The sequence below is a fragment of the Vicugna pacos genome, chromosome 14, assembly GCF_048564905.1.
Source record: "Vicugna pacos chromosome 14, VicPac4, whole genome shotgun sequence".
In the NCBI taxonomy this organism is placed as follows: Eukaryota; Metazoa; Chordata; class Mammalia; order Artiodactyla; family Camelidae; genus Vicugna; species Vicugna pacos.
Window position 1 is genome coordinate 26082213 of NC_133000.1, and position 15891 is coordinate 26098103.

General features: G+C 36.9%; 1 long non-coding RNA gene across 1 annotated transcript; it reads left to right on the forward strand.

Moving 5' to 3' along the window:
• Nucleotides 1-3375: 3375 nt before the first annotated feature.
• LOC140685508 (uncharacterized) lies at nt 3376-15263 on the forward strand. Its single transcript, XR_012058756.1, has 5 exons — nt 3376-3572; nt 5534-5646; nt 7950-8011; nt 14903-14980; nt 15122-15263. It is a non-coding gene; the product is annotated as an uncharacterized lncRNA (long non-coding RNA).
• Nucleotides 15264-15891: the final 628 nt, after the last annotated feature.

Below are 15891 nucleotides of genomic sequence, written 5' to 3' on the forward strand. Positions count from 1 at the left end.
GCTGTGAGCCACCACAAGATCCTATATATATTTCCCTGTGCTACACAGTACAATCTTGTTTATCTATTCTACAATTTTGAAATCCCAGTCTCTTCCCATCCCCCATCCCCCTGGCAACCACAAGTTTGTATTCTATGTCTATGAGTCTGTTTCTGTTTTGTATTTTTTTTTAGATTCACATATGAGCGATCACATATGGTATTTTTCTTTCTCTTTCTGGCTTACTTCACTTAGAATGACATCCTCCAGGAGCATCCATGTTTCTGCAAATGGCGTTATGTTGTCAGCTTTTATGGCTGAATAGTATTCCATTGTATAAACATACCACATCTTCTTTATCCAGTCATCTGTTGATGGACATTTAGGCTGTTTCCATGTCTTGGCTACTGTAAATAGTGCTGCTATGAACATTGGGGTGCAGGTGTCATTTTGAAGTAGGGTCCCTTCTGGATATATGCCCAGGAGCAGGATTCCTGGGTCACATGGTAAGTCTATTCCTAGTTTTTTGAGGAATCTCCATACTGTTTTCTACAGTGGCTGCACCAAACTGCATTCCCACCAGCAGAGTAGGAGGGTTCCTTTTTCTCCACAGCCTCTCCAGCATTTGTCATTTGTGGACTTTTGAATGATGTCCATTCGGACTGGTGTGAAGTGATACCTCATTGTAGTTTTGATTGGCATTTCTCTGATAATTAGTGATACTGAGCATTTTTTTCATGCTTTCAATTATATCAGTAGGCTTATTACTTACAGCTGGGTTCAAACATAGCAACCTCTATTGTTCAATTCCTTTTACGACCAAACCCAAATCCCGTATCTCTGAACCTCATGAAATGGAAAAACCTGATTTAAGTAGAGCAGTTAAGGAGAAGATGGCCAAGGTTGACTACTCTAAATCTTCTTAGGAGTGGCTTAGCACCTGTTAGCAGCTCTGGACTGTTCTTAAAACTCCAAGGATACAGAACACAATATTCTTAAAAACAAACAGAAAAGACAGGGGGATAATTGATCAGATAAGACCTGCTACTCTGCTATTTTTTAAATTTTGTTTCACTGAAGTATATTTGATTTACAATGTCAGTGTTGTGTGAGTTTCTGGTGTACAGCATAGTGACTCAGTTATACATATATACTCTTTTTCATATTAGTTTTTATTATAGGTTATTACAAGCTACTGAATATAATTCCTTGTGTGATACAATAGGACCTTGTTGTTTACCTATTTTGTATCCTACTTTCCTGCTATTAATGTTACATTCTCTAGAAATTCATCACATTCAGTGGATGTCTTTGGACCTCATCACAAAAGTTAACACACTTCTTCTTGGGAAAGTAAAGTAGAAATAAATTATAAACTCCTTTTAGAAATGTTACTGATTACAAAGTCTTTTACACAAGGCTTTACATATAGAGACTGATAAATTTTAGTATTATGTTTGTTATCTGACAGGTTTCAGCCAGACTGCAAACACCTTTAGACCTTTTAGACACACCTTTTACCTGTGTTTCTCAGCTTTAATAATAATAGCCTGTGATGTATTGTAGGCATTCAACAATTTTTTTAAATAAATGACTGAATAAATGTTTAAAATTTGGTAAAATGTGTGTTTAGCTAATTAATTGATAATATTTTGGAAAAAATCTAGAAACTGAACTGTAAGGATGCTATTAGTTGTCTCCTAATTTTGCACAACTCTATTAATCAACATTGAACCCAATTATCTATGAATTCAGCTATGTCTCTATTTTCATAAGAATATTAATTAAAAGCTTTATGAAATGTTCTCCTAAAGACCAGCTAAATTATTACACACATCCATATATATAGGGCCATAACAAATGACAACCTAAGTTGGACACTGGGAACACCACCTAAATGACACTAGTGAAACTATTCAATCAGGCAGACTTCTAAAATCTCCCTGAAACATAGTCAGGAGATAGATTTAAAAAGAAAGTATGTGAAAATCTATTAATAAACCAAAAACAGACTCATGATCATAGAAAACAAACTATGGTTACCAAAGGGGAAAAGGCAGGGAGGGATAAATTAGGGGTTGGGGATTAACAGACACACGTTACTATATATAAAATAGATAAACAAGGACCTACTGTTTAGCACAGGGGACTATATTCAATTTCTTGTAATAACATTTAATGGAAAAGAATCTGAAAAGAAAAAATATCTATGTATGCATATGTATAACTGAATCACTTTGCTGTACACTCAAAATGAACACATAAATCAATTACACTTCAATAAAATTTTTTTAAAAAGAAATTATGCTGTTTCTTCACCTTTATGATGAATTCATGTGTATTAATTATGAGCACTGATTTTATTTCTATCTGCTCTCAATGTGTGTATGTCATATTTACCAGAATGTAATTTTTCCTTTTTGAAAACAAAACTTGTGGTCATACTGATATTGGGAAATGTGGAGTGTTTCTTGTGTTTCTCAAAGATTACTTACAGTGGTTTTGTGCTTAAAATCACAGAATATATTTAAGAATCCTGTAATATAATACCTCCAGTTCTGGAGATTTCAATCATTTAAATGATGAACTGGGTTTCTTGTGCATGCGTGTTTGTGTGTCTATGTGTGTGTGTGTCTGTATGTGTCTGTGTGTGTCTATGTGTGCGTGCGTGTGTGTATGCGTGTGTGTCTGTGTGTGTCTATGTGTCTGTGTGTGTCTGTCTGTGTGTGTGTGTGTCTATGTGTGTGTGTGCATGTGTGTCTGTGTGTGTGTCTGTCTGTGTGTGTCTATGTGTCTGTGTTTGTGTCTATGTGTGTGTGTGCTTGCGTGTGTGTGTGTGTCTATGTGTCCGTGTGTGTGTCTGTGTGTGTGTGTACCACTTTGTAACAGATATTGTCAGTAGTCTGCTCACAGCCTCTCAAATCCTTTTACCATTTTCATACGTACATGCTGTGAATCCTCAGAGCTGGTTCCTTCAGTCCATGGCTAGACTCTTGCCGTTAGACTGCTGGATTCAGATTGGGAAGTACGTGAGAAGTTACGTCCACCAGAGAAGCCACTAACTGAAGGATGGTGGTGCAATGGCATAAATACTCTCACCCCCTCATTCCTGAATAAGGTAACTGAAGTGTCTGTGACAGTGTCTGTGAAGCTTCCTGTGGGTTGAGCCTGTTATATTACAAGAATCTTTGCTTGACATCACACCATCAAAAGGATGCAATTTTGTGAATTGTGTCCCTCAAACAAATATGTTGAAGTCCCAATCCCCATTACCTCAGAATGTGACCTCATTTTGAAATAGGTCATAATTGCCTATTTACAGAAGTAAGCAAAGTAAAATGAGGTCATTTGTGTGCACTTTGGTCCAATATGACTGGTGTCCTCATAAGAAGGGGGATACAGATGCACATGGAGAAGGCCATGTGAATATGAAGGTGGAGTCTGGGTGATGCATCTACAAGCCAAAGAGAGTCAAAGATGGCCAGAAAACCACCAGGAGCTAGGAGAAAGGCATGGAACAATTCTCCTTCACAGTTCTCAGAAGGAACCAACCCTGCCAACACTTTGGCCTCAGATGTCTACTCTCCCGAACTGTGAGACAACACATTTCTGTTCTTTAAGACACCCAGTTTGTGGTGCTTTGTTACCTTTAAACGAACCATTTGGAATATAAATGCTCCTTAGCCTGAATTATTTTCCTATTTCCTCTGCCCTCACTGTGAACATTTTCTAAAAAATAATTTGTATACAAGAATCCACCTCAGTGTTTGCTTCTAGAAGTTCTAAGACAACTAACTTGTACCTCTAATTATGAGAGTGCAAAAAAAAAAAGATAATTAGAATAGAATTGGTAAAGACTAGTCCTCTTACAGAACAAGGCAGAAGTGTTTGGGAACTGAGCATTTAGACTTCATTCTGCCCTCCACGAATACCCTACCTTTCTCTCTAAGAGATAACAATTACCTCATTAACTTCCACTCTTATTCTAATAACAGATTCCAGCACTTTTCTCATTAACTCAACTTATTTCTGGATTTAAGTACTTTAATTTTGTTCTGAGAATTTCTTGATTTCTGTTCGCCTTTACCCTAGTTTTGTTCCTTTCTTTTCATCTTTGGAAAATGCTTATAGGCTTATTGCAGGTTTCCCCAAACTGTCGTATAGAATCCATTGGTTGTCCCCTACTTGGCTTCTGACTTACAATTATGCAGAAATGTATCATCAGAATTTATTTCAGAATCTTTCAATACTCTCAACACGTGTATACTTTAGAGTCACATACGATGAGATCATGGGTTCACATTTATCGTTTTAAGCATTTCTGAAGTCAAGAGTATGTCTTTGAATCTGCTGAGCAATTCAGTCCTCACCATCCTAAATTCTAAATAGGCACAGCCACTTTAATTGAAAGGTTTCCATTACACTCACATCCTCAGCCAATTTTTTTCCCTCCTCTGAATGAAATCAAGCAATTGCCCATTTGCTTTCACATGTAAGATGAACTTGTCAACAAGGTAAATAACAAATTTATTAGATGCCATCCTTTTAGCCGAATTGGATTTCTAACAGATGTTCACAGAGTTTAAGTCCTCCATTATTTCCATACAGATGGTTTTGTGTTAATTTGGAAATCTCTTATGAATTTTTATCCATAATCTTCATTTGATTTGAATATCTGTCAGAGTTATTCTTTCAAAACATATTTATCCTGTATTTATGTTGTACTGCCTAACAGCCAGATTTTGGCACAATATTAACCCACCATGATGTTAATTCTGCTTATTTTCCCTATTTTTACCTTTCCTCAAAGACTCTCTATTATGCTTCACAGAGCCTATGTATAAAAACAAAGTGTAAAATCATAAATGTCCTCAACATATTTGTCTTCTGTTATTCCTTTCTTGTAAATAGTTGTCATCTTATGCTGCCATAAGAATATATCATAGACTGGAAGCTTAAACAACAGAAATTTATTTTCTCACAGTTTTGACATCTGGAAGTCTCAGATCAGGGTGCCAGAATGATCAATCAGGTATTACCAGAATGATCAAGTTCTGGTGAGAGCTCTCTTCCTGCCTTGTAGATAGCCACCATCTCTTTCTGTCCTCAGATGGTGGAAAGGGAGCAAGTTCCTTGGTGTCTCTTCTTATAAGGGCATTAATCCTATCATAAGAGCCCCATCTTCATGAACTCATCCAAGCCTAATCACCTCCCAAAGGTCACATCCCCAAATGCCATCATTACAGAGGGTTAGGGCTTCAACATATGAATTTTAAGAGGAAGTAAACATTCAACCCATAACAATATCCATTGCTTTTTTCATACTACTCTGCTCTGCCGTGTCTTGTTAATACCTATGAAAACATACTGAGTTAAGGCCTATGCTTACTGAATATGTTATATGAACTTCAGCTCCCTATATAGACAGACACCTTAAGTCATGATATAATTCAAAGTCCTTTTATTATAACCGAGCAGTTACAGTGAGTTACTATGTGTCCTTCCTGGAGCAGACACCACCCACCCTGCCCCCTGACTGCCTTCTTTCTCCTAGAAAAGCTGTTGTCTCCCAGGCCTCCCCGGAGTCAAAAGAGCCCGGCTCAAGAATTAACGGTTGAAAGGCTGTGAACGTGTAGTGACAAAGTAGCAGTTGGATCAGAAGAATGGGTAACAATTTAAACAGTAAATCAGCTGTATGGCAGTCACAGAATCTTTAGTTCCTCCCTGAAGTACACAGATAACAGTATCTGAAGTGCATTCCTGAATTCCTGAGTTGTTTTACAGATATGAAAATCACCACCAAATGGCAGAATTTAACTACATGACGTTGAGCATGCAGCTCGCAGACTAGCTGGAGCCTGAGAACTGATTATGTTAAGCCCCATAATACCACCCTGTTACCTCACCATCAGTCAATCAGACAATTGCACAGTTCTCTTCACAAGCTGATCACATACCCTAGAACTCTTCTCCCTTATCTTTTTCTTGAAATTTCTTCCCTGAAAGACATCTGAGAGTTCAATTCTTTTAAACATGAGCCATCCTGTTCTCCTTGCTCACTCTGCAATAAACTTTTCTCTGCTCCAGACTCTGATATTTCAGTTTGTTTGGCCTCACTGTGCATCGGACATACAAACTTGAGTTCAACAACTTTATCATGTACTTAATCTTAAGAACTGCTGGCTACTCCTGCAGTGTGTCTTTTATGCATTCATGTGCATAACTATGTGTATATTTGCATGCATGATATACTGAACATAAAATGCCAAATGAACATTTTTCTTCTTTCCACATATAAGCCAATTTAAATAATTCCGATTATACTGACAAGTCTGACAATGAATTTGTTTCCCTGATCTTCATGAGTTGCAACTATCTCCTGCCAGGAGAGCATTATTTTGTCATCATAAACCAGAGTCCTGAAAAACTGGTATTCCTGCATATGAATAAAATAACTAGCTTCCATGTCTTCATTCTTTTCCAAAGTTTTGACTAGCAATCTGAAGGCATGACTACTCCACAGGTGTTCTGAGACTTTCAGTTTTTTTTTTTTTACCCAGGTCTTCAAAAGCAGTAGAGCCACATCAAGTTCCTCTCAGCTAAGTTATTTGTTTTAGGCATGAACCAGAGTAAGTGGCTAACACTTCACATTGTCAACCTAGCAGTCACTTTTCTGGTTTATGTCTCTAAGTTCTCAGACATACATATAACCACCTTTTTTTTTTTAACCATTTAATAAAGAGACATTAGCAGAAGCCTTTTAACATAGGTACTGTTTTTTAATTATTTCATTAGAATGTCTTGTCTTACCAATTAGATCATAAATTCAGCTACATCATAGCCAGTAAATCTATAATCTATAAGAGACACTTGATAAATACCTGATTAATTCACCACACTAATTAAGCATGTGTTTGAAAACCTTTTCATTGATTTAGTATGCAGCAAAAGAAAGTTCCTAAGTGAGTTATACTAGTATAAATTTGACATGGGATCCTTCCTGATGAGTGATAGATTGTAAGCCACTCAGCCACATGATTTGTACAAAATAAAATGGGCTATTAATGTGTCTACCAAAACTAATAATTATTTTGGGGTACATCCCTTTTTTAAGAGTAATTATGCATGTTTATTATTACTATTTTGATTATCAGATGGTAAAAATTCCTTAAGACTATTTTCATGAAGTGTAATCACAGGCTTGACTTCATATTGGGAGCATGACAGTGGCTGAGGCAGAGAAGTAACATACTCACAGTGGCAGTTGGGACAGACAGGAAGACAGAGATTGAAGGCTGGCAATTTGTAAAAGACTTCACTTTTACATGTAGATTTCTCTCTAATACAAATGTCAGCAATGCCGGGTAAAGTGGCAATGCTTGAGGAATTATGAATTTATAATGAAACATCATCTTTCAATGAATCCACTGTGGTCAGACACATAAAACACCTGCCTTCTTTGTGGATTCTATGCACTGCCTGGACTTGTTGAATGTTTTGATTCTACAGTGCTTAAAGTAGAAAATGTCACCATGACTTCCAAGGGAGTTCTTCATGGTTAGGAACTGCTATAAATGATTGATTTCCATGTCAGCTTAAAATTTCTCAGCTTTATAAGTTCAAGCCTTGTCCTTAAGGCAGTTTTTTATATATTATTTTAATTTTTTTATTGTAGTATATAGTCAGTTTACAATGTTGTGTCAATTTCTGGTGTACAGCATAATGTTTTAGTCATACATATATATACACATATATTTGTCCTTAATGTAGTTTTAATGTTGCTGTGTTTTTTATTATTACTTAATACACTCAATGAACATACTTAACAAAACCTACTTGCAAGTGTAGTTTTTCCAATCAATATTTTAGATTTATTTCATTAAGAAAAAAGTGTGCTTCTCAATTATAAGAATTTTCTCAGTGTTTCCTAATGATTTTAATATGGTGCATTTACTTTTATGTAAATACAGACTTTTCTTTCGCCAGAAAAAATTTTGTAAATCAATGGAGGAACTGACATCTATTCTTTGCGGTAAGTCAGACTGACACAATATAGATAAAAACATTTGAAACAAATATACAACATCATAGGAATGGAAATATACAAAGATGTAATTTATCATGATTGCTATGAGTCAATATTAGATTTTCAGTGTTTTTAACAACAATTTTTATTTCTTCTGTAAAATTCTGTTATATTAAGATATGTAGATAGATTCACACTTGAATGTCTTAGAAGTATCTTAAATATCTCAAAAAGAGAGCGGGGAGATGCCAAGATGCTGGAGTAGAGAAACTCAGTGCTCATCCTCTCCCACAAATATACCAAGAATTATATCTACAAACCCACTGAATCACACAGAACACCTACTGAACTCTGGAAGAATGGCTCTCACTTTATGCAGGAGGATTCTCATGAAATCCAGTAAGAGAAAAAGGAAAAACAAGAAAGTTGGTCTGTGACTGGTCCTATGAGGAGGGAGCAGCAAATGAAGGGCACCCTTATGCTAGGACACCCCTTCTCTAGCCAGGAGGTCAGCAGACACAGAAGTAGAGCCTCCGAGGCTCAGAGGAGAAAGTGGCAGCCACTTGACAGAACTAAGAGAAACTGCCACAGGGGGTCCCTGCATTCCCCAGCCCTAGATGCCAGCTGGCAAGGACAAGCTAGGGCTGGCTGCTGGAGAACAGTGACAAGCCCCTGGAGAAGGCTGGGTCCCACTGCACAGAGGCAGCCTCAGAGGACTGGAAGGTGGTCTGAGCTCTGGCTGGCAGTGTGTGCAGAACAGAACAGACTGGGACCACCTGAAAAAGCACCACTGCTGATGTGCCTGGGGGAGAGGGGTGCAATGCAGCCATGCAAAGCCCCTGTCTCTGCTTGGCTCCACTGTAGGTGTGTTCTCGGGAAAAGAGAGGTGGGGTTCAGTCATAGCCATTACTGCTGTGTGGACGTAGGTTGAAAACTGAATTCACATCCAGAGGCCCTGAAATTTCACAGGCAGGACTGATATTTGTTTACAGCCCCAGGCAGAGAGGGTGGATTTGGTTCCCAGGTGCTTTGTGAATCTGAGCTTCTGGGACAAAAAGGCAGTGAGTGGAGTACTGGCACACAGTGGGGGAGAGTACGGGTATATACAACAGGCCTGTGTACCTTACCTTGTGCAGAGGTGGGGCTGGGGTCTGTGCTGACCCTGTGGTGCACCACAGATTCAGTTGTGTGATTGCTCACTACAATAGATCCAAATGCCTGACACTGCAGATCTGCTTTGTTGGTTCCTGGGGCTCAGAACCTGGGGGAAACCAGAGCGGATGGCTGGCATTCCCACAGCTAAGGTGGGGACAAAGGTAACGTCGACAAAGAGTACTTTATGAGCCTGTATAACAAGTGACAGACAACATCACATAGGGCACTTCCCAGTGGACATCTCTTGTGGAGGTATACTCAGCAAATCTTCTGTCCAGTCCAGATGAAGTGCTCCAACCTTGCCTACCAACACCACAGCTCAGAAACAGGTCCAGAAGCCTCTACTCCAGTGACAGGGAGGAGACATGGCCTATGTCAAGGCTGTGATGACCACAGAACAAAAAGAGGTCTTGACAACAAAAGTCAGGGTAGGCTCTGATCACCATAACACCAACCACACTCTCAATCAAAGGGATAACAGCAAGCACACATGGGAGATAGACATAAGAACCATCCACACTAGAACACCCTTCCCAGAAAAACTATTACGTGCACACAGTCTACACAGAAACCTTAAATAAAAACAAACAAACAATAGGATCGCACTTCAAGACCACAGGAGATAACTGATACTCCTAAATCCATAGAGCCAGGGAAATATAAGTCAAATTAAGAAGCAGAGGAACTACTCCCCATTAAAAGAACAAAAGAAGTTCCTTGAAATAACTAACAATGAGATAGACCTCAAAAGTATACTAGATCATGACTTCAAAAAGGAGATAATAAAAACACTGAAGGAAATAAGAGAGGCTATGAATAGAGACAGAGAATACTATAAAAAGGAGATAGAAACTATAAAGAGCAGCTAATTAAAAACAGAAAGCTCAATGGCTGAGATAAGAGCCAAGCTAAAGGCAGTCAAAATCACACTAGATAATGCAGAGGAACAAATAAGTGACTTAGAAGACAGGATAACAGAAGTCACCCAATCAGAAAAGCAGACAGAGAAGCAAGTAAAAATCAATGAAAGCAATATAAGGGACCCAGGGGATAATATAAAGCATGCCAACCTACACATAATAGGGATCCCAGAAGGAGAAGAAAAAGAAAAGGAGATTGAAAAGGTATTTGGAGATAACATGTCTGAAAACTTTGCAAACCCAAAGAAAGAAACAGATATCCAAGTCCAGGAAGCACAGAGGGTCCCAAACAAGAAGAACCCAAACACACCCACACCGAAGTATATAATTAAGATGGCCAAAGTTGAAGATAAAGACTTTATTTTAAAGGCAGCAAGAGAAAAACAAAGAGTTAGGTTCAAGGGAAGTCCTCTGAAGCTTTCTGTTGACTTCTCTACACAAACACTGCTGACTAGAAGGGAGTGGCAAGATATATTCAAAGTCCTGAATGAGAAAAAGCTGCAACCTAAGATACTCTATTTGGCAAGACTATCCCTTAGAGTATAAGGAGAGATAAAGAATTTCACAAACAAGAAAAATCAAAAAATTCAGCAATACTAAACCCATCCTAAGAGAAATATGGAAAGGTCTACTCTAAATAGAAAAGAAGCAGGAAGCTATAAAAATGAGAAAACCATAATTAGAAATATGGTAACTATAAAGAGTAGCAAAAGAATAAACATGAAAATGTTAAAAAAAAAAAAGGACATCAAAATCATAAATGGTGGGAGACGGGAGCAAGAAATTATAGAATTTTCTCTCTCTCTTTTTTTCCTTTTTTCTTTTTCTTTTTTTAAAAATCTTTTTAAGATGTGATTGAGCCTACATGACTACCAGTCTAAAGCAAACAGATATAATAATGGGTTAATATATTTAAAAAATAGGGTAATTCCAAATCAAAAGCTTACAAGTCACAAAAAACAAAAAGAAACCAAACTAATACAAAAGAAAATTATCAAACCACAGAAAAGAAAAACTAAAAGGAAAGAAAGAAATGAAGAAATACCAAACTAATTGAAATACAAAGTTCAAAATGGCAATAAAGAAGATGGAAAAAGATATTTCATGCAAATGGAAATGACAAGGAAGCAGGAGTAGCAATACTCATATCAGGCAAAATAGACTTTAAAACAAAGGCCTTAAAGAAAGATAAAGAAGGACACTATATATTGATCAAAGGATCAATACAAGATGAGGATATTACACTCATTAACATATATGCATCCAATATAGGAGCACCTAAATATATAAAATAAATATTAACAGACATAAGGGGAGAAATCCTCAAACTCTTCCAAAAGGTTGAAGAGGAGGGAACACTCCCAAACTCATTCTATGAAGCCACCATCACCCTGATACCAAAGTCAGACAAAGACACTACCAAAAAAGAAAACTATAGGCCAATATTTTTGATGAATGTAGATACAAAAATCTTCAACAAAATATTAGCAAACAGAATCCAACAACACATAAAAAAGATCATGCAGCATGATCAAATTGGGTTCATCGCAGGAACACACTGATGGTTCAGCATACACAAATCAATCAACATGATACGCTACATCAACAAGAGAAAGAACAAAAATCACATGATCATCTCAATAGATGCAGAAAAATTATTTGATAAAATTCAACACCATTTATGACAAAAACTCTAACCAAAATGAGTATAGAGGGAACATATCTCAACATAATAAAAGCTTTTTATGACAAACCTACAGCCAGCATAATACTCAATTTTGAAAAGTTGAAAGCCTTCCTGCTAAAACCTGGAACAAGACAAGGAGGCCTACACACACCACTTTTATTCTATAATTAATCCTGTTCTAGGATTGGAAGTCCAAACCATAGCAATTAGACAAAAAAATAAAGAACAAAAAAATAAAAGGGATCCAAATTGGAAGAGTAGTGGTAAAATTGTGACTATATGTGGATGATACTATATATATAGAAAAATCTTAAAGCTCCACACAAAAACTACTACAGCTGATAAAATAATTTGGCAAGGTAGCAGGATACAAGATTAACATACAGAAATCAGCTGCATTTCTTTACACTAACAATTAAATATCAGAAAAGGAAAGTAAAAATCGGTTTTAAAATTGCATTCAAAAAAATAAAATATTTAGGAATAAATTTGACCAAAGAAGTAAAAGACACACATGGAGAACTATAAAACATTAAATAAGGAAATTAATGATGACTTAATGTAATTGAAAGATACCCCATGTTCTTGGATTGGAAGAATTAATATTGTTAAAATGGACCTACTACCTGAAGCAATCTACAGATTTAATGTGATCCCCATCTACCCAGGAAATTTTTCACATAACTAGAATAAATAATCCTAAAATTTATATGGAATCACATAAGATCCAGAATTGCCAAAGCAATACTGAAGAAAAAGAAGGAAACTGGAGGAATAATTCTCCCAGATTTCAGACAATTCTTCAGAGGCATAGTAATCAAAACAGCATGGTATTTGTACAAAAACAGACATATGGATCACTAAAATAGAATAGAGAACCCAGAAATAAACCCACAAACTTTTGGTCAGTTAATCTTTGACAAAGGAAGCAAGAACATACAATGGAATAAAGACAGTCTCTTCAGCAAATGGTGCTGGGAAAACTGGACAGCTGCATGTAAATCAATGAAGTTAGAACACTCCCTCACACCATACACAAAAATAAACTCAAAATGGCTTAAAGACCTAAACATAAGACAAGACACTATAAACCTCTTAGAAGAAAACAGACAAAATATTATCTGACATAAATCTTAGCCATGTTCTCCTAGGGCAGTCTACCTAGGCAATAGAAATAAAAGCAAAAATAAACAAATGGGACTTAATTAAACTTACAAGCTTTTGCACAGCAAAGGAAACCATAGACAAAACAAAAAGACAACCTATGGAATGGGAGAAAATATTTGCAAAAAATGAGACTGACAAGGGCTAAATTTCTAGAATATATAAACAGCTTATACAACTTACTAAGAAAAAAGCAAACATCCCAATCCAAAAATGGGCTGAAGAACTAAACAAGCAATTCTCCAAGGAAGACATGCAAATGACCAACAGGCACATGAAAAAAATGCTCAATATCACTAATTATCAGAGAAATGCAAATCAAAACTACAATGAGGTATCACCTCACACCAGTCAGAATGGCCATCATTCAAAAGTCCATAAATGATAAATGCTGGAGAGGCTGTGGAGAAAAGGGAACCTCCCTACCTTGCTGGTGGGAATGTAGCTTGGTACAGCCCTTATGGAAAACAGTATGGAGATTCCTCAAAAGACTAAAAATAGACTTACCATATGATCCAGCAATCCCACTCCTGGGCATATATCCAGAGGGACTCTTAATTCAAAAAGATACATGCACCTTAATATTCATAGCAGCACTATTTACAATAGCCTAGACACGAAATCAACCTAAATGTTCATCGACAGATGACTGGATAAAAAAGTTGTAGCATATTTATACAATGAAATACTATTCAGCCATAAAAAAGAATGAAATAGTGCCATTTGCAGGAACATGGATGGACCTGGAGACTGTCATTCTAAATGGAGTAAGCCTGAAAGAGAAAGAAAAATACCATATGATATCACTTATTTGTGGAATCTAAAAAAAATGATACAAATGAACTTATTTACAAAACAGAAATAGACTCACAGACATAGAAAACAAACCTGGTTACAAGGCAGGGAAGAGGGTGAAAGGTATAAATTGGGAGTTTGAGACTTGCAGATACTAACTAGTATATATCAAATAGATAAACAACAATTTCATACTGTAGCACAGGGAACTATATTCAATATCTTGTAGTAACATATAATAAAAAAGACCATGAAAAACATTTTATGTATGTTTATGTATGACTGAAACATTATGCTGTACACTGGAAACTGACACAACATTGTAAACCAACTAAAACTCATAAATATATGAGTTATATATATATATAAATATATATATATATACACACACAAAAATATAACTCAAAAAGAGAAAAAGAATCAAGGAATGCAGTAAGGTTATACCTCAGAGGCAAAATTTTCACTATCTGCCTAATAAATATACATATATATGTACATAGATAATAACACATGTATTTCCCATATTTATAAGCCATATTCTATCACTGAGAAGAAAATCTTTTCTTTTTAGAATGACTGTAATTCATTAAAATCAATAAAGGTTTTCATTCTTTCCAAACTAGGAAAAACACTCAAAATTAGGAATATAAAATCTCAGGTCTGGAGAGCAGCTTTTAAATTATGTAATTTAATGATCTAGTCACTGAACAACTCATTGCCAAAAAGGTTAAAGCTTGCAGCTCCAAGTATTTCAGCAAAGTGCTCAGTGTCACAGGGCTTGTTCATGGTTGCTGCCCAAGCACTGTTGCAGCTAGTTTTCTGTTTGTTTACTTTCACTTCAAAGACCGGATTCTTCGTGCCAAGTAATGTTGCTTTTCAAAAACCCCAATGTGCTGGCCAAATATGTGTCATCTACACATTTAAACATACAGTCTCTAACTTCATGCAAATATTTGTTCAGAAAAATGTGAAGACAGCTCCTTCATTTAAAAGCTATTATCTGCCATCTAAAATGTGCTCTCTGTTGTGTAACGCTGAAAAGAGGCATGTGGTCTTTGTGCTCACGTAGGTGCCATTTGAAGGCAAGGTGGCCCTATGCCCAGTGCTTTAACACATATGACCTTATTTTGTCACTAAATAAAAGTAAGTACTTTATTTCCGTTTCTACACGTACAGACGGGCAACCGAAGAGAGTTTCCGTTCACCCAAGTTCACACAAATGTAAAATTTCTACATCTGCCTAAGACTTCCAAGGTTAGTTGTGGTCGAAGTACTAATGATCCTCCCCTACAGCTTCAAGTCCTCCTGAGTATTAAAACAAAATAATAGACATAGAAGTCATAACTGTGTGTTTTCTGTCTCCTTCCTTCTCACCTACCTAAATGCAAAATCAAGGCAACCTGCAAGCCCTGGGAGCTGCTCGGCCGACATCACCTCCTTACGTCTCCTTCCTGGCTTCACAGCTACCACATAAAGATGCGAGCTGGACTCCTGCCTGGCTCCAAATGAATGAGTTAATAAACTCTATTGCACTCCATCTTCATGTTGGCCCAGTCTGAAGGATTAGGATTCTGACCAGAACCATCTCTTTAGTAGCTACTTTGATGAATATTCCAATACTCTTCTCTGAATACAAAGTCCTGACTGGAAACCCAGGGTACTGATCGTGATACTATTAAGCTGCTGCTCCTACGATTTCTACTACTTCTTCTGCCACTCCCACGTATTTGATCATTGTACAAACTCTCTTGGGTCTTGCCAGAATCCCTTTCCACAACAGAAACTTATGGTTCCAACCAAATAGCTACATTCCTACACAAATTAAATGAAATTTTGCTGCTTCTTGAACCCCAAAACCTACCATTGTTTGTAATCACCAACACTGGTTCTGGAAGCCTCACTGACTGAGAAAACATGGACGGTTTCTTATATTATGACAGGTTGACATAGTCTTTGGGCATCACAGATTGTTGCTTGACTACCTGGATTTTATTTGAAATTATGTGTCCCTAGAAGGACAGACTTTGAGACACTCTTCTACCTCATCAAATACACACACACACACACACACACACACACCCGCAAGTTTTGGGATCCGTCATTATCAAGACAACTCTAAACTTTTCCTCTATTTACACCAAGCTTACCCTCTATCCACCAGCTCT